This window comes from Stegodyphus dumicola, chromosome 12 (assembly GCF_044657685.1).
Source record: "Stegodyphus dumicola isolate Sdum_Otavi_A_Nest chromosome 12, ASM4465768v1".
Lineage (NCBI taxonomy): Eukaryota > Metazoa > Arthropoda > Arachnida > Araneae > Eresidae > Stegodyphus > Stegodyphus dumicola.
In genome coordinates this window covers 110425731-110453641 of record NC_140779.1, presented here as the reverse complement: position 1 = coordinate 110453641, position 27911 = coordinate 110425731, and the positions used below count along the sequence as shown (strand labels likewise).

The window sequence follows — 27911 nt, the reverse complement described above, 5'->3', positions numbered from 1 at the left end:
CCTAAATCATCCTGCTCTGCCGAATATAGCCATACTCATATTTTTAACTTTTAATGTGCATACTATTTGTTCAATAACTTTTTCATATCGTATTTAATTCATTTGAACCTTAGTGTCCCGCGCAAGTATATCTGGAAAATACTAATTCAGGGGGTAGGTTAAGCTAGACATACACACACACAAGCACGCGACAAAAATTGTAGCATCTGAAATGCTTTTCCATTAAAATCCATTCCAAAAAACAAACAAGTCGTATCTATTCAGTAGCTCATAAATAAAGACGCGCAGCACTGTCTGTTTTACCGCAATCAATTATCGGCAGACAAAGCGTTCTGCCTAAAAGTATTTATTTATTTAGTGTATTTTTTTTTTTTTTTTTCCCCTCCAGATGTGTACTACTGTTAATATTGTTAGTTTTTCAGAAAATTCCCGAAAACAAAATCCCTTCAAGTGGATCGATCTTAACTAATTTAATTAATTTAATTCCTTTTGAAGTACTATCTCTCTTCTCTCTATAACTGATTAATATTTTTCTTTTTATATATCAATTTTATATATCTTACTGCAAATTATAAAGTATGATTCAAATTTAAAAAGTTTTATTTGCCTTTCGAAATTTAAAATGCAAATTTATAATTTTAATTTTTAATAAACAGTAGTTTAAACAGAATTCGTAACGTATGCTCATGAATGTGATTCCTTAATTAATTAATAAACAACAGACAACAACATTTTCCTATTAATTGTATACCACATTGAACTTCGAATTAAAGATAAGCATGGACTTATCTTTAATTCGAAGATGTGTCTGCATTCATTTCCAGAAGTAAACAATGATTATGTTAATAGGAAGAAGAACCGTAATTTTAAAGCAACGTTTACAGGCAATACTTAAAATCTATCATTCAGTCCTTAAATAAGGGAAAATGACAGCATTTTTCTGTTATAGCGGGAAAACTGTCTTCATAAAACACCGTTTTAAAAACTCACCTGCTTCGCTTTAAGTGGCTTCCCAGCAATACACACGTTGTGACAGTTACTTGGCGCCAATATATAACGAATGGCAAACACTTAACAAACACGGTGACGTTATCCTGATTCCTCCAATGACTGACTCATTACCAGGAAAAATATATCGATAAGTAAATAATATGATTCTTACTTAAATTGCCGTTTTAATTTACATTTAATTCATTTCTTGTTCTTTTTTTTAATACTGCAGTCTTTTATTAGTTTAACTAAAATTATTTCGGCAGTTGTATTTATAACTTTTAAATGTATCGAGTGTTTTGCCTGGTATCGGCGATTCAAAGTAATGGCGGCTTCAGTCGTTTGGATTAATAGGTATGATGCATCTTGACAACTTATATGCGCACGGTCTTATTTTAAATTTACTTAGAAGAAAGTTAATTTATTTATGACGTTTTCTTTCAAAAGAAATTTTTCGGTAGCAGAATTTGCATATGTGGAAGTGCTTAAAAAAAAAAAAGATGATAATGTTTGCATTGCTTTCCTGTTTCGATTATAACTGTAATAGAATAATAGTGGTTATTTTTCGGTAGTAACCGTAATATATGCTTCTTTGTTTTTGTCTGAAGTCAGAGAATAACTTTTCGTTAGCAAATGAGTATCATTTTTTAGTATATAAGTAATTAAAGGAAGTGTAGTTGAGAGTATGTTTTAATGTAAATGATTGCTAATAATGTTCTTTAAATGAGCTAGGAATTTATTTTTTTATTTATATTTTCTTTGTTATTTTTATAGTATGAAATGCAATTTTTCCTACATGTTTAATGAGTTCTAAAACTGTCTGGACAGCGTTTAAAGAGAAGAATTATATTTATTGTCCACAGTATGACAACTAGCCAACAGTTGTCTATGATATTTGTCATAAAGTAAACTTACTTCATCTCAGAGATATACGATAATTTGTTAAATTGAATATAGTTTATCTTAATTAAAGGCTTTAAATAATCTTTTCTATGAATTGTCAGTTGAATTATTAATTACTGTCATAATAATCTGTGATAATATTTTTGCCTTTAAAAGTATCTTTAGAAAAAGGCATGCTAAATTTTTTAGTTGTTAAAGTATGTTGTTATGTTATTTATCATCTATATTACTTTATCTCGCATACAATCTTTAATTTATTTTTCCAATTATAAATATATTAACATGCTTAGCAATTTAAAAGCAATAAATAATGTTTCTTATAATTAAATCTTTTTTTTAATGCTGTAAAATTTTGCTTCCCTAAAATGATACTGATTCAGTAAACAGAAAATATTTAATTAAAGCAATAAGAGAATTTGCAATACCTGAAAAGCTTATAAATTTTCTCACCATTACTCTTACTGAGACAAAACTTAGGGTTAAAATTCAGAATAATCTCTCAGAGCCTGTTGTTCTTTCAAATGGGCTCGAACAGGGTGATGCACTGGCCTGCTTGCTTTTCAACCTAGCCTTTCAAAAAATCATAAAAGACTCCCAACATTAATACACGTGGAACTATCTTTAACAAGTCTGTTCAGATTTTCACGTTTGCTGCGATATTGACATAGTCACATGCACTCCTGAATCACTTAGACAGGCTTTTACACCTCTAGAAGCTGCATCTAGCAATCAGCCAAAATAAAACTAAGTACATGCCTTGTGGTAATAACAGCAACCCCTATTTTGGAATTGGGAATTACAGATTTGAAACTGTTAGCAAATTTAAATATTTAGGAATCGGAAGTTAATACTCTAAATGATTTAATGCCTGAGATCACAGATGCTAACCAATATAGTGTCACAGATAACCAATGTTTTTTCGGGCTCCAAAAAATACTTGAAGTTTAACTTCACTAACAGAAAAACGAAGATTCTAATTTACAAAAGCTTAATCAGACCCATTCTTACATACTCTGCTGAAACCTGGGCAATGACAGAAAAAGCTAAAAGTATCATTTCTGTCTTTGAAAGAAAAATTTTGAGAAGTGTTTTTGGTGGTATAAAATGTAACAATATCTGGAGAAGAAGAACTAACTCTGAATTCTATAAATCTTTTAAAGAACTAGATATAGTAAAATATATAAGGATACAGAGAATTAAAATGAGCAGGACACCTGTGCAGAATGGATGAAAATCAAGTAAGTAAAAAAAATTCTCGGCCAGACCATTTGGCACGCGAAAAAGAGGGAGACCTAAACTTGGGTAGCTCAACTGTTTGGAAACATACTTGAGAATTTTAAAAATAACTAACTGGATATCCATGGCCAAGGATAGAAGAGCTTGGAATTCGATTCTGAGGAAAGCAAGGGCCCATCCTGGGCTGTCTGGCCATTGAAGAAAATGATACTGAGTAGCATTGAGTGGCTAAGTCCTAAAAAATCAATCATCTGCATTTTTTAGGCGTGATATTTTTTGCAAGCTTCATTATTTAAAAACTAATATAGAGTTTGTGATGAAAACATGATTTCAAGCTATTGTATGCAAAGACAGAAAACTGCAAAAGTCACTTTTCGCCTGTAAATATTTTGTTTCGTATTAATTTTTAGTATGAAATTGTTCCATTGTTTTGAGCTTTACTGCTGTTTAGTTAAGTTAGTTTTATTTTCTTCATTGTTTATCATGCCTTCATCCGCTAATTGCTTCACAAATTCAATTATAGCTGAAACGACAGAAATTTCTGAATCACCTTGGCTTTTTACTAAAGTGCAAATGTAAAAAATTGATTACGAATTTCATTCAGTATAAATCTAATCAAAAATCTTCCAATCATGTTTCAAAAATTCTCTTAAACTGCAAACTAGCCTTGCTTTGGTCCATCATAAGAGATAAACATCAACAGTTATCCAAAATTGAACATGAGCTATATAAGCTTCATTTGGAACTTGCTAATTCGTATTCAAAATTCACTACCATTGAACAAAAGTCCTGGTCCAGAACTGAGAATGAAGTTAACTGCCATAAAAACACCCTTGCATTTAAATTCTACAACCTTCTTTCACAGTCTAGTGTTAGTTTATCAGAAGAACAAGAGAGAATTCTGAAATAAATTTTAAATTCTCACAAACCTTAAAACTTTCGATTCCAAAGACTTTGGCTCCTATTAAAAGAGCTTTCAAATTCAGTAAAGTTTCAGATACACCGAAAGAAATGTTTAAGCATCTTATTGTCCATAACGTGAAATTCAACACGAATCCTTTGAAACCAAATTTAAATGCCAGAGAAAGTACTAGAATGCACTAACTCATTTTAACCTGGACATTATCATTTCAAAGGTCGACCAAGGTGGCCAAATAGTCGTCATGGACAAGAAAACTTACATTGATGGTGTGACTAAACTCTTAAATGAAGGACCATATAATCTGATCCCTAAAGACCCTTCACCTTCGAACCTCTCAAAAACCCCATCTTAAAGCAGGAATATCGGTGAAAAGGGTGTAGGATTTTTCAATATTTTAAATGATTGGATGTTGGGACTTTTAATGTGGTCTTGCAAGCTATCCAGCCAAAGAAAAAAAAGTTGCAATTGAAGCTTAGTTTAAAATGGCTACTAAAGAGGAAGATTATTGAAGGTAGGTACACAATTTTAAGTCAGTTTTCACTGAGTATTTTGTCATTAACACAACTAATAAGTAATTTTAAAATTTTGAATAATAAAATTAATGTTTTAATATTTACATATTTAATTTTAAGATGGTATCTATGCTTTTATCCCTTTGCAGTGTATTTGATAATTAGCCTTCATCAGTTGTGTATAGTTGTATTTTTGTGTGTTTTTGATGCTGGTATAAAAAGGAATTTCATTAAACGTGTAAATTTGTTGTGTTCAAAAATAGAAAAAATTATAACTTAAATTAAAGATTGTTTTTCTCGGTTAAATAAATAGTAGTGTAAATGCTGTTTCTTAGGAGAGTTTTTTTACGTTAATTAGTAGTTAGGGGAGCCTACTGCGATACCGAAAAGCCCGGGTTTGAATCCCGCCGAAGGCATGTCTGTAATTATCCGTCCCTTCACAGGAGGTAATGGTGGTCCATCTATTAGGCGCTTCCACATGAAAGTGGCCACCACTGCTGACCTTAGTAGTGGCCAAGCTTAAGGCGGCTGGATGCTCGTTTGTGGTGGTGGTGGTGGGGGGAATAAACACTTCTCTTCCCTGTTTTAATTTCAGTGCATAATATATAGCTTTTGATTTCACTGGTTGAGATATACTGTGAAAAAGGTTTAACCCGAAAACGTGCAAGACGAAATATCAGTTAACACGAAATACTATTAGGTTGTCCAGAAAATAATGCAGGCTTTTAACCTATATCTTTAACTCAACTCAGAAACAATTTTATTAATCAAAATAAGCACCAGCCAAATGAATGTATTTTTGCCAGTGAGATATGAGTTTATTTATGACTGTAGAATAAAATTCTGGACGAGATAAAGTTTTCAAAGGCGTTTTTGACTTTGTCTTGGTTTCTGAAGCATTTCTTCTGCATAATGTTATCCAGATATTTGAAAAAGTGGTAATCGGTCGGCAAGAAGTCAGGCAAATATGGGGAAAGAGGTAATCTTGTATCCCAATTCGTCCAATTTCTGTAGGGTCAGTTGCATGACGTGCGGCAGAGCATCGTCATGAAGAACTGGCCACTTTGTTAACCAATGCCGAGCACATGCTTTTCAATTTTTGGTGCATTTCATTGATTTGCTGACAGTACTTATTTTCCGTAATCATTTCGTCCAGATTTAGGAAGCTGTGGTGGAAGAGACTGGCCTCAGACCACCAAACAGTCACCATAATTTTCTTTTGGTACAAATTTGGCTTTGGAAAGTGTTGTGGTGTCTGACTGAGGTCCAACCACTGAGCTGAATGTCGCCAGTTGTTGGAGAAAATCCACTTTTCATCGCGCATAACAATTCGATCTAGAAAAAGGTCATTTTTGTTGTGGAGAAGAAGAGCAGACAACATTTTGGAATGGCAATTTTTTTTTTTTTTTTTTAATTATTTTCACTCAATATGTAAGGCACCCACTTATCGAGCTTCTTTGACTTTCCTATACGAGTCAAGTGATCAGAAATCGTTTTGCTTACGCCAAGCTCTCGAACAGTTATGCACGGGTTTGTTTCAATTAAAGTCTTCAAATCATCATCATCAACAGCTGAAGAGCGTCCACAATGCTCTTGATCTTCCAGGTCAAATTCTCCACGACGAAACTTTTGATATCACCGTTGAACTGTAGATTCGTTAACACTTTTCTCACCCTATACTTCGTTGATTTTTTGAGCAGTTTGTGCTGCACTGTTGCCTAGCTTGTACTCATAAAAGTAACTTTGCAGAAAATCCCATTTGACATTTAAACAAAAACACCTAGTAACTATTTTTGAAAATAATTTTGTTCCAAAATTATTATAGAAATATAGAGCTTCAAAATGATATATAAACCAATGTAATTCAAAATATTTTTGTTGCTAAAAATGTACAGGAAAGATAAAAAATTGCAAAAACCTGCATTATTTTCTGGACAACCTGATACAATGGTCCTGATAAACTACTATGTATTTTCTTGCATTTTTTCCTTTTAACACGAAACGAAAATCGCCTAACACGAAAAGATATTCCCTTCTGGGAGGGAACAAAATATGGAAAACGCCAGCTTTGCCAGTGAGATTTAAGAGATGTGGGAAATGAAAGAGACGTGTTTTGTAGAAAGGAGGCTAACTTGGCTTTGAAATACCTTCGGAATTAGCCTGTGACATGAACCAATTTTGTTTAAGCTACTTTCACCCTCCATCCCTACAAGCGCCACACAAGAACATCTTATCTCTCATCATTTTGGCTTTGGAATTCGATCAGGAGTACATCGTAGTGTGTGTAAAAATCTGTGAATTTCGTTCACGCCAAAAGAAATGGAGAAGGGGAATATTGAAACTGAGCCAAAACTTTCTAATGAAATGTTTGAGAAAGTTTCTGTATTATTGGACTGTCCTACTGTATCATCGGAAGAATTCGTTGCGGTAGATAATGATAATGTGTGTACAGCCCCAGTTATGGCAGACAAAGACATTTTGGAGTTTGTCCAAAGTTCAAAAAATATCATTGATGCAGATTCAGATGATGCAAATGAAATGAGTAAATGAGTAATGTAGCTCCTGTTCCCACATCATCTGAAATGAGGAACAACATGAAAAGTATGTGCAGTTATTTAGACGTACATTCCAATAGTGAATGAATAACAAAGTGAATGACATCAAATAATTTGTGGACTATTTTATGCTAAAAAAAGACAATGCAAAGAAAAATGTCAGATTATTTTCCAAAACCTCAATAAATGTTTTATTTTTCTAAAAAGTTGAAAATTTTATATTAAGTTCTTGTGGATGTTTTCGTTTCATTGATTTTTATAAAATATATGCATATATACATATCTGCGTAAATAAAACATACTCTAATAATCTTAATTTTGTTGACTTTTTTTTTTTGTAATATCCTTTAAAACGAAAAAGTATTTCAGTCCCCTCTTTCATGTTAAACGATTTTCATTGTCTCTTGCAGTACTGAATAGTTTGATTGTTTACTTATATTAGTACGTTAAAATATAAACTTTCTTGAATATTTTCATTCCCTGCTTTTAATGTAAATTTTTGCTAGATTTCAAAACTTTTGTATTTCTAAATAGTTTACCATCTGTAAATGAAACTTCTTTCTGTTTCAATTCAATTTCAAACAGAAGAATTTAAATAAAAATTGTTTGTCGTCTAAGACAAAATATGATTTTTGGTTGATCTTTGGATTATGGTAACTTGGCGATTTTTTGGCGACCAACTCTGCTACAGCAAACCTCTGTTTTTTTTTTTTTTTTTCGCTGCCATTTTGTCTTCACGAAGTAAGGACATGTTTCTTTTCTTTTTATTTACTCAACACTTTTTTCAACAATCTACTAGCCGAATTACACTTATGCTAGAAATTTTATGGAACAAAACTGCTTAATCATGACAAATATTAACTGCAAAATTGGGAAAAAGTGCAGAATCGCAAACTCCTTGCCGCGTTTTTCAAAATCGCACATACACAGTAACCATGTACACGTCGACTTATTTTTACTTAAAAAAACATCCCAGAATTGCACAAAAATGGCATTGCGCACACTCTTGACTTTATCCATCTAAACTGCTATTTTCTCATAAATTACAAAAATTTGCACGAAAATGCAGGAAAATTTTGTGAATCTTTAAACTCGGTAAAAAACACATATATGAAATTACCTGATTGCGAAAAATTATATACCCTATCCAAGGACGAACATTTCCACGAATAATATAAATAAAATATCCAAAAACTTTTACCTCTAAATTATCTATTATAAACGTCACCAACGAATGCATAGCAAAACATTAAAAATGGTTACAAATACTTAGTGTCAAATATTTAAATTATTTCCATGCACGTTTACTTCCACTCAAACGTATACCAAATTGCTACAAACATATAATTCACAAAATAACTATCATTTAATTAAAATATAATTAAACCATGTACATGTCGACTTATTTTTACTTAAAAAAAAATCCCAGAATTGCACAAAACTGGCATTGCGCACACTGTTCACTATATCCATGTACACTGCTTTTTTCTCATAAATTCGAAAAATTTCACGAAAATGCATGAAAATTTTGTGAATCTTTAAATTCGGTAAAAAGGACATATATGAAATTACCTGATCGTGAAAAAGTATATACCCTTTCCAAGGATGAACATTTGCACATATAAAATAAATAAAATATCCAAAAACTTTTCCCTCTAAATTATCTATTATAAACCTCACCTACCAATTTCTAATGCAAACATTAAAAATGGTTCCAAATACTTAGTGTCAAATACTTAAATTCTTTCCATGCACATTTACTTCTACTCAAATGTATTCCAAAATACTACAAACATTAACTCTCAAAATCATGATCATTAAATTAAAATATAATTAAATTAAAAAACACTACTTAAAATATAAATAAGCACATACATTAAATTAATAAAAATTAGCTTACAATCCTAATTACTTTAAACTAAATCATTGCTAATAACAATTTTCCAATAATACCATATTAAATTTACTACTTACATTTAGAACAATGCATAAAAATAATATCCTCAAATAATTAAAAATACTAACTTACCTTATCTTCTACAGAAACTTGAGTGCATGGCGGATCACAAAATGTCCATTTTCACCAGATTTCTTGCACCGCCATTCAAACTTATCTAACGCCATTCAAACTATCTGTAATATCCTTCCTTTCACACAATCTCATTTCATACCCACATGTTGGAAATTCATATTTATCCGCAATTAAGCAATTCTTTTCAATTACACATAAACGGAATAAAAATTTTGGATTTACTTTAATAGGGCCATGGGATCCAAATATTAAACAACGCTGTTTCACAGAACATAGAATGAAACTAATGCTGTACAGCAGATATTTTTAAAAATTTACACCCTTTTCCGATTAAAGAACATTGATTCATCCATTAATGTCACATGACATATCTCATGATCTCTCATTTCCCTCACACAAAATCAGCCTGATTTTTATATACTGTCATAATTTTTTGTTTTTTAATATCTATCTCGTAAATGTTAGTATTTATAGACTAGAAAGGATGCTGAATTAATTCTGCAACTGCAACATATAGCAAATTGTCAGATCTTGGTATTAACAAAGGATTTTAGCAAGAGGGAAAATAACCTTTTTTTTTAATTCAGTCTCAAACTCGCAGGGTGTATGTGGCCTGCTGAAGCAATTTTATGTGTCTTACGAATACATTGCAATTATGTATTTGTTGCATATACGATGTTTATATAATTATAGAGATATAAAAATATGGGTTGAGGGTATGTGTATAATTGCTATTGAAGGAAAAAAAATAAAATGAGTATGTTTGGGATTTGTTATTGTATGCTTATATGCCAGGCCATGTAACTAGGAAAAGATGGGAAAGTTTCTCACATTGCTACAGTCAATAAATTTAGTTTGTCAGCCGAGAGCTGATGGTGCTTCAGCCAAAGAATATGTATTGACGTTCTTTGCTTCCGCATTCTGAAATTTTCAATTAAGGTTAAAAGTAAATTATTCAATGGTTAATTCAACATATTGGAATTACCTGAAATAAATGCCTGTCTAAAATTATTTAGCTGTCAATTTGTTTGATTTCCAAAGTATAAACAAAAGAAATTTTGGTGCATACCTTTAGACTTCATGTAGAAAATAAATAATATGAATTTTTTCCTTAGTACTATTTGCCCACCAGCAGTAGTGGTAAAAGTCATTGAACACTGAGGTAGTTCTTAATTATTGGTACTTCTCGGTTTTCATGGCCCCCATTATCTAAACGGCGCCAAGATTATCACCAAATTTAAACTACTCGCATATATGTTTTCGCTGCCATATCTTCATGATTACTTTTCTTATGGAATCAAAAGGCTTATCTTTCCTAGAGGATTTCCACTACATGAATTCCAAAAGATATGGCTCTAGATGATGTCTAGCCGTACCCCTTTGCTTTTTGTTTTGCCATTTAATAGAGCCCTACATTCTTTTCATATTTTGGGTGTGAGCATCCTTTGTTAAATCGACAAAATTAAATTTCTAATTATCCATTAAATGTCTGTAACTATTCTTTTCAAGCTCGCGTATTTTATAGGTTCCCCAACAATCTGAATATATTGTTGATGCTTCCAGTGCATGATCTACAGTCGTTGATATCATTTCATTTCATATTTCTTATTTCTGAGGTTACAGCTCAGTCATTGATATCAGTGCGCTTGCTTCAAAATTTGGAACCTGAACAAGAACGCACTTGCCACTTTCATGGCATAACCCGCCGAATATCAACTGTTGGTCCCTGTGCATGCTTTTTCTGTTGCCGCATGAAAAAACTTGTCAATTTCAACCATTTTTTTGGGGGGCCTATTTATTTGTCCTTTAGGTTGTCGAAGTAAATCTAGTGAACAAATCTCTCTCATAAAATTGTTCCAATCAATCATGGTATTTTGAGACATATTGAGTTGTTTATCGCACCACTAGCGACATTAGTTCCTGTTTCTAATGGTAAATGAAATGCAACACTGTTAGTAATGCTATTCTGGAACCACTAAACTTAGTTGTCAGATCGATTGCTCATTTTTTGTTCACAACTTTTCATATTATACCCCCAAATACTTTCTTTTACATATAATTTCATTTTATGGCCACTTATGCATATTCGATTGCAATGCAATATATCTTTTTCCCAGTAAAACGATACAGGGTCTTCCTCATTTCTTGGCAAATTAAAAAATTGTCAACTGTTTTTTACAGTGTTTACATTGGAAAAAAAAAAGACTACTACGGTATTACGCTGTTCATCAGATTCAGAAATCGAAAGTGAAAGTATTATCTTTTACATAAATATTTAAATTGAAAAATATTAGTATGATATCGCATGCTCGTCAGATTCCGCAACTAGAAGTCAAAAGTGAAGGTAAAAGTAAAAATGTTTTACATAAATGTTTAAACTGAAGACTGTTATGATTTCACTCAGTTTACATAATTTGGCAATTTATCGCGAGGCCGTGAAAACTAAGTAGTACTGAAATTTCTTGCAGATATTAATCTTTTAGGCTTCAGATAGAAAATAAACATATAATTTTAAATTTTGTCCTTAGTGCTTTTTCCTCACCAGCTGAGTCGTAAAGTCGCTGAACACTGGTAGTTCAATTCCAGGCAAATTGACTGGCTGCATGGGTGTTTTTATGGCTTTTCTCATGTGTAGCACAGATATGAGCTCGTTTTCCTTAAAAAGTTTTCCACGAAGGCATCCCTCTCCTTCACGATAGTATTTATGTGCTTTACCATAGTCAGATAAACATGAACTGTTGTGCTGTTTTTACTGTTTATGCATGCTCAGTAAGTAAAATTTGAAATGTGTTATTTACTTATGCTAATTTTTTTTTTTTTTTTTTTTTTTTTAGTTTTAGCCCATCAACTGCTTTCAGATCATGCATTTGGTCCATGTATAGTTTGGGTTTGACACCACTGCAGTACAGTATACGATGATAATAATTCAAAGGAGGCCAACGAGCCTTCAAAACTGATACAAAAAAATCGGAGCCTAAAACAGAAAACTTTCTTATACTATGTTAGTAACAATTTTGAAAGGTAAGTGAAAGGATTGAAATCTTTATTTATAATAGTAAAATATTCTGTTTGTGAAGTTCATAATTTGTTATTTTATTTATTACAGTGTTTGTCTGGATTAGGTTTCATCCAGACAATTGGAGAAACTTGAACAAACTAGAAGAAATAAATAATGATAACACCCCCCATTGGACTGCCAAAGGGGGAGAATTTGCTAATAGCAATGTAACTTACTTGAAACTAAATGTTTTATTATTTCTGCTATAAAATGCAAATTAAATAACATTCCTTAAAAAAAATCAATGAAATTGTGAAATAATTGTTATTTATTTACAGTATGTTACACCATGTATCATGATGCGAGTTCAGTTTTTTTTTTTTTTTTTTTTTTTTTTTTTTTTTTTTTTTTTTTTATAATTCATTCAATTTCATGTTCTTTCTTGATAGATGTTGATTTTCTATTTTTATTGCTATTATTACCTGAAAGTTAGTTTTGAAATCTATCCAAACTCACACATGTGAAAGCAAGATCTCATAGGAAATTAAAGGTGTACCTATTCGCACTTACTTATTATCAAAAAAAGTTACACAAATGTAGCTAGAAATACATATAATGAAAATATTTAAATTGATTAGTAGTCAATTTAAATATTTTCATTACTTCTATAGTAAGTAGTATTAGTAGTAGTATAGTAGAATCGCATATTAATAAATTAACAAACATATTATTGTTAAATAAGTAAAAAAAAAAAATCATTTCTTCTAGCTGATTTTCTGCACTACCAAGGAAACATGCTAAACCTATTAAAAGTACATCTTTTCTGAAATTTGACTTAATTCTGATGCTATTTATAATACATAAAGTCTTGTTTGATGCAAATGAATGTTATTTCTGATGAAATTATATAGTGTAAGGGGAATTAAAGTTCAGCAGAATTAGAGCGAATTTTCTCCTCTCTTGAATTTATTCATTTGTCACCAAACTGTTTTGTTACATTGTTTTTATGATGTAGATTCATTTTTGTAATTTAATTTTCTCTTTCTTTCTCTTTTCATTGTCTTTCCTTCTAAATAATTTTGCTATGAATATAAACAAATTCAGTTTCAGCATCTGTCTAAATTCACAGATATGAAAGTGTACCCAAAAATGCATATACATACATGTAATAAAAACAGATTTACACTTAGTAGGTCCATATTGAAGAATTCTGATTGTGTAGTATGCTAATAATCTAAGAAGCTTGGCAGTCAAGGCAAATTATATTCCATTTTTTTTTTTTAAATTGACATTTGTGGCCACAATTTACTTGGCACTCTAATCGTGCCTGTTTCCAGAACATTTGGTAAAAGTATTTTTATGGGTACCCCTTGGCGATTTTTGGTGGTATATGGATACTGAGTTTGTGCAATTCTTTGACTTGTTATTTTGGCTTTGTATAGCTCCAAAAAATTGCCGCTACACAAAGACAAAATAGCAAGTCAAAGAATTATACAAACTCGGTATCCATGTACTTTCTCATTGTTTTACTACATTTTTAACCAAACAATAAAATAACATAAAAAAGGAAAAACCTCTTATTCATCTAAGCACTACACAAAGCAAATATCCACTTACCTTATTTAGGCATTTCTTCATCTTCAGTATGTGGCACACATAATTTCTCAATAGCATCCAAAAACTACCTAAAATTACCTGAACTTGAATCCATATATCGGCGTTGCCACATAAATAAGAGTAAAAAGTATCCTTCAAAGTTCCGGACTGTCCGGAAAATGGCTACTAAGTAAACCTTCATTTATACACCAGTCAATTAATACTCTTTTCCCTTTTTGTTCCAAATCATACAGAAGCTTCAAATTAATCTTACTACATTCAGTCATTCTACTGTCTAAACAACAAAACAAGCAATGTACTTCGTTACCAATGCACATTGCCAGCCCTTACAAAACATCCCATAATTCAAAATTTACTGCAATCAAGGCAACCAATTACATCATAATAGGGTTTCCATAACATTCAACTACTCAGGTTACCATAAATAAAACAACAACTTAATGATAAATGAAACAACAACTTTGCAATAATAAAAGGGGTATCCTTCAGTGTACTCTAACTGAACATTTATATTATTGCAATAGGAAGTGAGCATGACACTCAGGTTACCATAAATAAAACAACAACTTGGTGATAAATGAAACAACAACTTTGCGATAATAAAAGGGGTATCCTTCAGTGTACTCTAACTGAACATTTATATTATGAGTGAAGCATGACAAAATTGCATCCAAGCAGATCCAAGCTGAAAGTATGCAATTATCCAACAGGGAAGCTCGCCAAGAGAGGTTTTGGTTTAGGTTAGAAAAGTTTTAGTTCTCAAAATTTTGAGAGTCACAGTGCTACGCAAGGCATGCAAGATGGATTGATCTAGAAATGATGCAATCCGAAGACGTTATAAAATTTTTTAGAATAAAGAGGAAATAACTGAATTAAAAAAGAGGAGTTAAGAGGCTACTACTAAATTAAATTATAAAGCTTATTTACATATTAGCTTATGTACATATATATATATATATAATGTCATGACACAAATTAAATCCATCATAGTAGAAAACTTATTAACAGGAGCAGAAACAAACGAAACAATACATCGCTAATCCATACAGTAATAAATAATAGTTGAAAGAAGAAGCAGCCAAATGAATTTTCAACATCGTCACGTTTTTGAATTATATCTGGATGTGAATCAAAATTAATTAAAAAATTAATACTTTAAATTAATGACTGCTAAATTTTTTAATTAATTTTTATTAACATCCTGAATAATTCCGAAATGAACTCTGTTGAAAACTTTTGGCTGCTTGAAAAAGACCAAGGCATTCTCAACTGTTAATTATCAATATTATATGAATATTGCTGTATTGACTTAGTTTTTTTTTTCCCTGTTCTTCTTGGTAAGTTTTACATTGTGAAAGATTTAATTTATGATTATTAACTTTTGAATATGTAATTAATTTCACAGCATTTTGTTCGACTTTATTAATTTTTCCAAATTTCTAAATTGTAATATATATATGTTACAGAAACAAAGTTTATTGTAAGCATATAAATGATGCTTCTTAAATTAGCTAAAAAATGAAACTGTTAAGTTACAATCAGACATCTCTATAATGAACCCCTAGATATAATGAATGAATTTTTTTCATTCCTTTCAGTTTCCTGTACACTTAATGTTATTTTTATTGCTTTAGTGAACCTCATAAGGTATGGAAATCGGTAGATATCTAGGATACGGAACTCTGTAGTTGTCTTCAATTGAAATTTTTTTAATCTTTTTCATATTTTTCCGGAATTTCTGCAAGTTTTAACAAAAAAATTATTAACCCTTAAAATCATTCACATACAAGTTAGAATCCACATTATTTCCGTAAAGGAAAACATCTTCATGTTACTTTTATTTTATGTTCAATCTCATTTTTCTCTGTTTTTTCCACAAAGGCTATGTGAAACAAGTGTGACACCCAATCTAAGAACGAGGACACACCTGAAGGCATTTTTATATATGGTGTATGTGACCATTGAACTAAAGAACCTAAATAGCCTGTCTAATTCTGTTCAGATTCTTTGACTGAGTTATCAGACATGGCTTTTTATTTTATGTTAGGATAGAAATTTTGAAATTTTCACTATTCTGAGAAAAAGGAGGGCTTGCTTCAGATTCATGATGCAACGTGATTACTTACAGGCTCAGCTTTTTAGATTTGGACTTGCTGACTTCCCAAACTGAGTGCTCCTTCTCTAATGACCAGACAGCATATTTTTCTTGTACTGCTTTGCAAGATGTTCTTTCATCAGACTTCTTTATGACTCTTCCAACTATAGGGGCAATTTCCTTTATTTATTGGACTACAAGGCACCATATGCTCGAAAAAGTCTAGGTGGGCATAATTAAAGAAGAAAGTAGTGAAACTTAAGAGTTCAGATTGAACAATTGATTCATCTTTTAGGGAATGAAAATTTTTTATCCTTATTGATTTTTTTTTTAAAGTATGAATGCCATTCAAGTTCCACATTCTGAATGGAGGTTTTGCAAGACATAGGATATTCTTTACAAATATTATTCAGCCTTTGTTTTGCAGCAATACATATCTTAAGTTATAGGTAAATTTTCAATACTTTTTATTCATTTTCATACAAATGTGAAAACATTATTTTTATATTTTATGTGGATAAAATAATTATTCAAAGTTATAAATGTGTAATTTAAGGAAACAGATATTTGTGTTGTAATGTCACTTATTGCATAAAACTGTTATCGTATAACATATTATAAATATTATAATTGTAATTAAAACTTAACAGGATTTTTTTTAAATTTAGATTTATTATTCACTTGTTTTGGTAGAGGTGACATTTTTTTCCCCTCCTGATTCCTTATTCAATATCAAACTGTTGTTCGTTTAAAATCTGGTTTTAATGAAAGTTTCCTGCTACCACAAATATCGTCTGCAGAAACAGTTTGCGTTGGTGTGTTTAATAATTTTTTATCGAACTATTTTTGGCATTTGAATAACTTTAAAAACCTATCTATAGCTTAAATGAGAAGTAATATGTTATTCAGTTTTTAAATGAATTTTTTATTCTTTTGCCATATAGATAAAATTGCCAATAATTTTAGGGAGGAAAATGCTTCTGTTATTGGTAATGAGCTTCAAAATAAGTTTTCATACAAACTGGATTCTTTCACCTCAAATATAGAATCTGGTGTTTTCTAGCAATATCAAGATTCCTGTCTCATAGAATTCTTAAGGCAATGTTTCATTTTCTTTTCGTTTGTACAAGCAAATTTCAGAAATCTATTCAATTTTAACATATTTGTTCCAATTTATTTTAAATGTTTTATATTTGAATTCATTTGGTAAGTTTCATGCATCTTTTTATCACAGCATTAAACATTTGTGTATTTTCTTAATTTTTTTTATGATTTTGTTTTGGTTCATCTGCATTATATGGTAAATTTGTTGCTATTTAGAATATTATTTAATTTTAACTAAGTTGGCAGAGTTTAACCATATGTTTAGTGCATAATAAATTGTGAGGTTATTATTGCATCAATTCAATAGACAATATTAATTAATGCGGAAAGCACTCCAACAGTAGGTAAGTAAAACAGCACTTACCTGAATCATCGGGTTCTTCATTCAGATATATCCGAAAATACATACAGGATCAGCTTTTTAAAACTTTAATCTGTGCACAAATTATAACAAAGAGGTTATTACAAAAGATCAAAATCTACACATCGATTTTCTAAAACATTCAAAAACAAACTAACTAAAAATAGAGCATTGATTATATCATAAATCAATGAGCGCATGATAAAACTTAATGCAATCTTTCCTTATTAGTTCAATCCGTTATGCGCGCGCATAGGTGGAAGAATCACGTATCCTAACATACCTTTGAGATTCAAACGAGAAATCTCAAACCCTAATTCTAGATTTAATTAATCGTCCATATCTAGATCTTTTTTCAGGAACAGTCTCTGGAAAAAGTTATTGACAGTTCTTTGCTTAGAAGGAGTTATTTTTTGAGCTAGTACTGGCTTGTCAGGAGCAGTCTCTGAAAGGCGATTTTCAACAGTTTTTGGTTCATTGGAATAGAATCTTGTTCTGCTACAGATATAACGGGGTCACTTTTATCAGTCACTTCAAGAGGTATTAAATTAAGTACTGGACGGAGAAATTCTCTGTTTTGCAAGTGGGCAAGGGAGGATGTCTTTGGATCCACGGGAGGTTTATAATGTACCTTCCATTAACATCTAATTTCCCACTTCAGTTAAAATGTTCTTCAGCTGCCATCTCAAGCTCTTGTCGACTTCCCTTTGCTCCAGGATCCAAAATTCCAACTGTATCAAGTCACCATAAGTCTGAAATTGTTGCATTGTTTACATGTAGCGACATAATGCTATTTGTGCTATATGAAGTTTCAATTGTATCAGTCTTGCCCATTAGTGTCCATCCAAGCCACGTTTCCATCAAAACTAGACCTGAGTCTAACTGTTCTATCTTTCTGATGTACAGTTTACCTGCGACATCAGCCCCTACGAGTGCATGAATCCCGTCAGGAGAGAATTGATACAACAGATCTACTTTATCATTCAAATCAGACAGGAAAATTTTATATTTCTTAATTTCACTCATAAATTTACCACACGGTATTTTTGGAATTTCAGAACAAATTTGTTCTTGATTTAACACCTCGAAATTACATCAATAATTATCTGAAAAGTCACTAAGACAAATCAAATATCTCTTAGTAGTTTCTATACCGCTGAATAAATTATGTGTTAAAATTTCTTCACCAATAAATTCATATCCCATTTCCGTTATTGCAAAATTTGACTAGTAAGATTTACTGCTGTCTGAGTCAATTAGTACCTTCATGTGTTTAGTTTTATTCTTGTTCCTAAAACGAACAATAAGTGTTTGCAAGAGAACTTTACGAGCAGCTGTTTTGTTGGATAGAGCGGAGTCCTTACTTTCGATTTGTTTCTTCTCAACCTGGTGCGATCGGTTCGAATTTACGGGATTACATTTTCAGTACACATTAATTTAAAATGACCCTTATCACAAATCTCATAGGGTGGTACTTTCATTTTACAAAATCGAGAAATATGTTTTCTTACTGCTAAACATCTGAAACATGCACCCTTTTTTAACCCATTAACCGCCAAAACTACAAGGAATGTTTCTTTTCTCATGAAAATAATAACAAATATTAAATTAAGCATTTATAAGATAAATTTACATTGAAAATTTTAAAAAATGCTCTTACTTGTGGAAAAAGCGAGTGTTGCGTTCGCACAACGTCAGCGGAATATGACTACGGATGTTGAGTGAGTAGGATTGTACTCGTGTGATGTTTCTTTTGAGTGGAGCGCAGGATTACTTTTTAGCTGTATAATGTTTTATAAATCTACAAATCACTTTACTTGTAATTAATTTATTATTAAAATATACGTTATATTTATTTTACAAATACAGATTATTTCAACTGACAGATTCAAGCATGAAAAGCTTGATTACAACCATGATGTAAAGCTACATTACATACTTTGCATCTGTAAACAGTCTGGCTGTGATACTCTTTACAACAAAGTCTTTTGTTATCAACGGACTTTACGATAAAATGTGTACCATCTCCGTGCAGTGGATTTTGAATGCTGAATTTACTAGGTCTTCCTGTTGCTGATCTATATCTGGCTAACTCAATAGGAGTTTTCAAAAGGAATAATGCATTCTTGTGTCTGAAATCTAAAAGAGTATATTTCCAGTAGTAAAAAGTTGTGATATTTAGTAAGTTTAGATATGGTCTCACCTCATATAATTTATCAGTATTGTCAATTTGACTATTGTCAAATGCAAATTCTGCTTCTTATTCCTGTACTGCAAATGTGATATCGATTTTCGTACAACAGGAACAGAAATGTCCTTATCAAAAGACCAATACATTTTTTCTTGAGGTAAAGAATGATATCCTGTAAGCAATAATATTCCAATAAATCTTCTCATATAGGCTTCAGATGCAATAACTTCTGGGCTTCCCCCCCCCTCAGCGTATATATTTGTCTGTTCAACGAGAAGAGAGTAAATGTCTAAACCAAAAAGAAAATCGAAAATCACTAGTTTTACCTTGTATTTTGTCTTTTATAATTTCTCTTCTGTCTCTTTCTTCATGTTCTTCCTGAAACATAACTAATAGTTCCTTTTTTATCCACTTCAAGATTTCAGTCTTCTGCTTTTTAACCTTTTTAGTATGACTATAACTGCTTTTAGAAGGCTGAAACTTACTTCTTATGTGAATTTCAACTTCCCCAGCAGTATCATTGCAATTTCTGGGGGAACAACAACAATATCAGTTCCATTCTGGTCATTATTAACATTATCATCATCTGTTTCTTCATCAGAACATCTTTGAAGGGCTTCTTCTAATGTGAGATACCTCGTTCTAGGCATTTTAAAACAACCAGAACATCGAAAGGAATGAGTGAAAAAGGAGATTGACTACCCGTTTTCTGCTGATGTTGCGTTAGCGCAACACCTGTTTTCCCTTCCTTCCCAACACAAATATAAACATGTGACTGACGTAATGTTCTGATAAACGGTGACCTTGACTAAAAATAGATCACTCATAAAGACGACGATTCTTTCGTTAAATATTTTCAGCAAAAATACCCGGTCGAAAATTTTGCTTAAAGTATGAGATTAATTATTATAAACAAAATGATTAAGACACAATAACACGCCGAATAAAATTAACGCTTTTGTAAATTAACGCTGATTTTTGTTGTTTGACTTCTGAATTAACAAAATGATTGTTAAAGGCAAATATTTTTTTACAGAAATAATCTTTATAATATTCCCTACACAGAATCATCTGCTGGTATAAAATATCTCAGGTAGTTATATACGCATTTATTTTGACCGTTGCGTCAACCCAACACCAGCGGCTAATGGGTTAATAGTATTTGCTTTTTCTCTTCATAAGGCAAATTATCAGCATACCTACACTGACTACTTATAAGTGCTTTTTTACAAAATACGCAAGTTTCTTTTTTAATATCCGAAGAGTTACATAACTCTGCAGCTGTCGGAGTAAATATTTTCCGTCATGCTGACGTGGGTGAAATAGTTTTGCTTTCGACTATGGTAGGGTATAACTTTTTGTAAGTCGAGTATTGCCTCTGTGTGCATGAAAAATTTATATATATAAATTATTTTATGTATATAATAGTGAAATTTGTTCAAAAGTTTGAAACATTTGAACTCATATTCTGTACATCTCTGCCTACTGCAACTGCTAAAACCAGGAGAAGTGAAAATTAGATTGATTCACATTTTTTAATTGAAAAATTTAATTAGAAATGGGAAATAGTCATAGCTAAAGTGGCATTTCAGTAAGTTGAAATGAACAGAATGGCTCATCTGTTCAGTGAGAGTGCAATACATTGTCTGAAGATCATTCTGAAGAAGAGGAAGAGCACTTTAAACATATTCTTGAAACTTGGCTGCTCAAAATTTCAAAAGCAGATATGCTGCAAGGTAAAGGCCAGCTGAGTCTTTTAAAGCTCCAACAAAAAATTAGGAAGATTCAATCTGAGCTTAATTGTGTGTAACCCATACATATATATAGGAAAATGTTCTTTTATAAAAAAATTTTCGCATTAAACAAGAGCTTCAATGGTCTGTTTTGGCGAAACGCATAATGGTATTTAACCTACTTCGACAATCAGTTTTTTTCCCTTGAAAAGCCAATTGAGAGTACGAGTGGGTTAATTTACCATTTTCCGCTATATAATTATAGTATTTAGTTTTGTTGCAATTTGTGTCTTTATTTTAATTTTTACTTTTATGTATTGGCATTTTTTTCAATCTATGTTTTTTATATGTACTTTCCTTGTATATTTTTCCGACGATCTATTTTTCATGTGAGTTAACTTTTCACATATCACAACGGTCAGATTAATTTTTTCGTGCATTAGCAAGTCTTCCAGCATTAATTTTGGCAGTTTTTTCGCGTGTTTACAGTTTTTTCCTGTTTTTCCAGACAAATTTCTACTTAGTTGTTATTTTTGTAATACTGCGTTAAAATATTTCGTGGAGCTACAGCTCCTGGTAACTTTTTAGCAAGATCGCTGCAATGTTTCTACCTCTTACAATTATATATAGGAAAAGATATAAGAAAAATTTTAAAACTGTAATAAATTCAATTTTATTTTTTATTGGCACTGAATTTTTTCTTTTGCCTATAATTTAGAAGGTTATAATTTTAGTACATATATACAGGGTGTCCATCAGAGGAAATCCCTGATTTAAAAATTAAAAAATCTCAAAAACAAAGATCGATAGAGAACTACAGTAAGCAGTATATTTGTAGTGAAAGTTGTAAGAATGTTATACAGAAGTTTCAAAATAGCAGTAACAAAAGCTGGTAACAAATGGTGCCGTATGTAAGAATGATCAGTTCCAACACTGAAATGGGATAGGAGGTTGGTGTGCCGAAGAAAGAGGTTGAAATCATATATTCCACTGAACAACGTGTGTTTCGACTACTGGTATACCACAAGTTACTGCACAATCCTATAGCAACAGGCATAGTTTTCAAACATGATTTAATATTCCCGAAGGACGCGATGGGAAAATTATTTGCAAGCTCTTCACAAAATCTCACAGTGAACAGGCAGCATCTGAACGACAATCTGGTAGGGAATTATTGGTCACAGGCAATTTATTAGTTACTCCTGAAAATGTCACCACTGTATTTGTAATTATTCTGCAAAATCCAAGGAAATCCATCCAAAGCATTGCAGCAGAGATTGATTTGAAGTGTTCCAGCATGCAGAAAATACTGAGAAACAGCCTAGACATGTTTCCGTTCAAAATCCTTCGGTCACCAGCCATACCCATTGGAGCTGTGCGACAAATGGCTGACTTTTGTGAACCTGATTCTCAGAATGATTGGTAATGAAAGATTTGATGTTGGCTGGATCTAGTTCACAGATGAAGCACACTTCTACTTGAATGGATTCATAAATAGTCGAAATGGTCGATTTTGGGGTTATGAAAAGTCCCCATTTGCAAAAGGTGAAAACACTGCATTCTCTCAAAGTTATTGTTTCGGCTGCATTAAGCAATAGAGGCATTATCAGCCTTTTTTCATGCGAGAAACAATCACTAGTGAACATTACACTGGTGTGCAAAAATTAAGGACGAAGTTGAAAAATTAGCATATCAGCTGAACGAAGAGGCAGAGCGGACAGAAAAACCAATCAGGAGATTAAGTAAGATGATGTACGATAGTACATGCGCAGATATGCAGGTAGACGTAATGGGGGAGTGTCTGAGTAGTGTAAAGCATGTTGTCGGTGTAAGATCAGTATTTCTGGCAAAGAGATTGCACGCCGTATAGCAGTTAAAATCACACTGAGTTCCTGCCTCAGCGAGAAATGGCGAATAATCAATATTAGACGACATCTGGATGCTTTTACCCGAGGTCGAATCATTGGGAAGTTGGAGGAAGGCCGCAGTGTGACAAGTGTGGCTGCAGAGTTCGGAAATGCTCACAGCATCGTTTCACGACTTTGGAGACAATTTCAAACTACAGGAACAGCTATCCGGGGGTTTAGTAGTGGTCGTGCACGAGGAACCACACCCGCAGATGACCGGTATATTGCCTTACAGGCCAGAAGAAACAGGCGGCACACAGCGGGAGAAATCGCTAGATACACAACACAGGCGACTGGACGACCGATATCGCGTTTTACCGTGGCCAGAAGCCTGCATGGTGTGGTCTGTTTACATGATGCCCTGTACGGTGTGTACCTCTAACGCCTGCCCATCGGAGAAGGCGTTCTCTGTGGTGCCGGGAACACCGGAATTGGAGAGACAATGAATGGAGACAAGTACTCTTTACAGATGAGAGCAGATTCAGTCTGAGTAGCGATTCTCATCGCATACTCATCTGGAGAGAGCGGGGAAGCCGCAATCATCCCTCGAACATCATTGAAAGGGACAGGTATGGAGGTGGTGGTGTTCTCGTTTGGGGAGGCATCATGCTTGGTAGTCGTACAGACCTTCACATCTTCGACGCAGGTTCAGTCAATGGAACCCGTTATTGTAATGAGATTCTTCTTCCATATGTGCGTCTTTTTAGAGGCGCTATGGGTCCGCAGTTCCTTTTCATGGACAACAATGCACCATGTCATCACACAGTAGCTGCCGAACAGCTCTTAGAGAGTGAGGATATTGAACGTATGGATTGGCCGGCACGATCTCCGGATCTCAATCCCATCGAGCATGTATGGGATTTTCTAGGCAGACGCTTGGCAGCTTGTACCTTACCACCAGTAACGATTCCGGAACTTCGATTGGCGCTGCAAGACGGAATGGGCAGCAATGCCTCAACAACTCATTGACACCCTCATTCTCAGCATGGGCAGACGCTGTGAAACCTGCCTAGCAGTCAGGGGAGATCATATCCCGTATTAAAGACCGGATGTTTCTTGCTGGACACCCATCACAGGGATGTTTCGGCCTTCAGTCGCATTGCGCTCCATGCTACTTTTTCAATAAAGCTTCTTTTTATCCCTCTGATTTCTCTTTTAGTAAGTGTTGCTTACATTACTCATGTCCTTACGCATTGGGGATCTTACGGTATTAAATGTGTTGATTTGGAAAGCTTTTGTACAAAGTTATATTGAAAAAACCGTCTCGTCCTTAATTTTTGCACACCAGTGTACATTGCAATTTTGGAACAATTTGTCGCCACAGAGCTAGCGTTCGAGGATCGACCAGTCATTGACTGGTTTAAGTAAGATGGAGCCCAGTCATTTCACATTGAACAGATATTTTGCTTTCTTAATGAATACTTTGAGAAAGAGTGTTGGATTATTCCAAATTTATTGTGTAGATATTGGTTGGCTGCCCTATTTGCCTGATCTGACTCCTTGTGACTACTTTTAGTGGAGTACATTGAAAGACACTATTTACTGGAACTATCGCATCATGCTAGACAATTTGAATTGTTGATCTATGTGGCATCTGAATCATTTTCATTGAGACACTGCAGGATGTCATAGCAAATTTCATTGTTTATTTGCACCACTTCTGTACCCTGAGCGGTGGACATTTTGAAAAGATTGTGATGTGATTGTAAAGACTATTTCCAGAGGACAAGTTATTTATGCATATTGATATAAGCTGTATAACATATAGTGCCATCTGTTGGCAGCTTTTGTAACTATTATTTTGAAATTTCTGTACAACAATTTTACAAGTTTCATAATAAATAAAGTGCTTGTTGTATTCCTGTATAAGTCTTTGTTTCTGAAATTTTTAATTTTGAAATCAGGGTCTCCTAATAAATTGGTAAATTCCTATCATTTCGGACATTTTTAGTGTTTTTAATATACTCTATGTAATTATTTATGATGTTTCATGGACATGAAATCCCAATTTCGTTCGTGATTCCTCATGTATTTCTAGTGGAAGGAATGTCTACCAGACCGAGCACAGCTTCCTAGTTGGTGGGCATATGTGTCATTCGATCAGAATTACATGTGGCCTTGGAAAGAACTGCTGTCACATAATTGCTGGTGTAGGCGTGCAAACATAGTAGTTTTGGTGGGAATTCACCTCAACGGATAACTTTGGGCATACAACTTCTGAGTGGCTTAATTGTTAGTCTGCAGCCTCTTATGCTAGAAGCATATCTGCTTTCTCTGAGTTCTTGTAGTCTGCAATCCTGCTGCCTCTCTGTGTATGTGCAAAAGGAAGCTTCATTTCGGCACGACTCCTTCTTATCATAGAGTTCATCTGGCAGCTAGTTCAACTCTTCATCCAGAAATTTGCATATTGTGCCTTTAACACACTCTTGAGAAACTTTGCTCATCTTATCCACTGGTACTACTACTCTCTTAACTAGACGCAACCGAGTCGTCTAAGCGTACCACACCTCCCCTCGAAGTTTCTAATATATTAGCTGGAACACCATATATATATTCCAAGCTTAAATTCAGTGGGAGCCCAGTTGAGCTATTTCTTAGTTTTTGAGTGAAACTGCTATTCCTGCCAGAGCCCCAAAGGAGATGAGGTCCAATACTTTATTTTATTAATTTTTATGTACCTTTTTATATTTTCTTGAATTTTGATTAATCAGTTACTTTGATTATTACTTATTTTACTATTTTGTTAGATATTTTATTTATTTAATTTTGCTCCTCTTTCAGATGACCTTCCTTAGGGCTCTGACACATCTCATTTCTGAAATTAAGCCCTGCCCTTTCAGCAGTACAAGTGATCCCAAACTCCATAATATTCAACAAAAGTAATTCATAGTTTCACTGAATATTTTCTGTTTGACATTATTATTTTGTCCCAGACCTCTATAAATCTAATATCCATATTCATTTAAAATACATTTTCATAGACAGTAGAATATTCTAACCGTACACATGACATACAGAAGTTAAGCTTCACCCTCATTTTCCTCGAATTGACTGTGTATTTTCCCCATATGCATTCTTTTAACTGGAGCTCTAATTCATTAAAACTTATGATGCCAGAGAACTGCAATGCTTAAATGAACTGTGAACGCTTAGGAGCTGTTCACTTCTTAAGAGGAGCAAAGCCGTCTAGCTTAAGGCAAACCTTATCCATCCTGGACAGTCCTGACTAAAGCTATCTTGTCTTAGTTTCGAATTCTATTTCTTTTTTAATGTTAATGAGTGTTGCAGATATATGTGTAGAAGGAATCTGCTTTGACAATCTCTGAAACCATCTCTTGGAATGGCTAATCTTCTCTGTGTTGCAAGGTAATCTAATTTCTGTCATTTTTGTCAATGATACTCTGCACTTGTCTGTACTGCCTGTACTGTCAAAACACCCAGGTGCTGTTTACCAACAAGATTGAAGCTGATCTCAAGATTGTTTATAATGCTATGAGCATTCAAGGTCTAATGTTATAGAGCATCTTAAAAAAGCAAAATAAACTGGGTTACTAGCTTTATGCTGAGTATATTTAAAAGCGAAATGAGACTCAGTAAAACTTGCAGCCTACAAGATTTCGGATTAAAGAGTGTCTCGAATCCATTTTAAATGTCAGAAGTTTAAACAGTGTTAAAAGATCGAGTTTTTTAATGTCTTCAAACCAATTTTTCTAATAAACAGGTCTCTGAAAACTGTTGAAAAAAGAATCATCTATAAACTAATTGTAAAGAAAAGTTTGACTTTGTAAAGAGGCAGGTCAAAAATATAAGTAGAAATTAGATATGAATCTTTCAGGTATCAGTATGAGTTGTGAATCTATCGGTCATATAATAGACTGATCACTGAGAAAATTGTCCACAGGGAGCAAACAATATTAATTTGCTATAAAGACAGAAGACAGCACACATACACAGAACCAAGCCTCATGGAGGAGTTGTACTCGTACCCTTGGCTTCGAGCTAACAGTCGGGCTGTGCCAGCTATTGTACAGTCCAGGGCGGCATATTGTTTTGCATTCAAAAGTTGAAACTTTCTAACTTAATTTTTCTAATTTACTTTCATTTGACCCACTCTCATAAACAACCAATGAAATTTTTCTTTAAATTAATGTACTGGATATAAATTTCCATTCACCTAATGAAAGCAGCCATTTTTACTCCGAGATCTTTGTCTTCATTGAAACAGATCTTCATAAAAGTAGATTGCACCTTAATTTCCTGCATCACTTACCTCACTAAGATGTTCAATGAATTTGCTACATATTGCATTCAGTGTTGAATATCCCTACCTGTTAAAGCATTTTTATAATTTTATTGCCAATAGCTTGTGAGGACCATGTATCGATTCTTTTAAGAAATGTCTAATATCTTTACAGATCTTGACAAGGTGATTAAGTGTTAGGTTATGTTATTTGGCAAAGCACTTGAGAGCTATTTGCCTAAGGGCAGAGATACCTTCATGGAGGACATTCTAAGAGAAACTGGCTTGTATTTACATTTCACCTGAGGAAAACCAATCATGCAGCCAGCCCATTTGCCTGGTATTAACTCTGGGTCGATGTCCCAGCATTCAGCATTCATATCTACTTGGCCACTGGTGAGGTCAGATAAAAAAATGAATAATTATCTCTAAATATATCTGTCATGTAAACAATGGTTTAATTATATGTGTATTTTTATAAATATTATGTAATTAATAAAAACATTTTTATACTA

The 27911-nt window shown here is 32.9% G+C and overlaps 1 long non-coding RNA gene across 2 annotated transcripts; it reads left to right on the top strand.

Annotated features, from left to right (window-relative positions):
* The first annotated feature begins 1295 nt into the window (after positions 1-1295).
* Positions 1296-27911, top strand: LOC118189332 (uncharacterized). 2 transcript variants are annotated; one of them, XR_004758250.2, is made up of 4 exons: positions 1301-1344; positions 4266-4562; positions 11985-12171; positions 25938-27911. It is a non-coding gene; the product is annotated as an uncharacterized LOC118189332 (long non-coding RNA). The 2 variants fall into 2 exon arrangements; XR_004758251.2 differs by lacking the exon at positions 4266-4562 and having other exon boundaries at positions 1296-1344.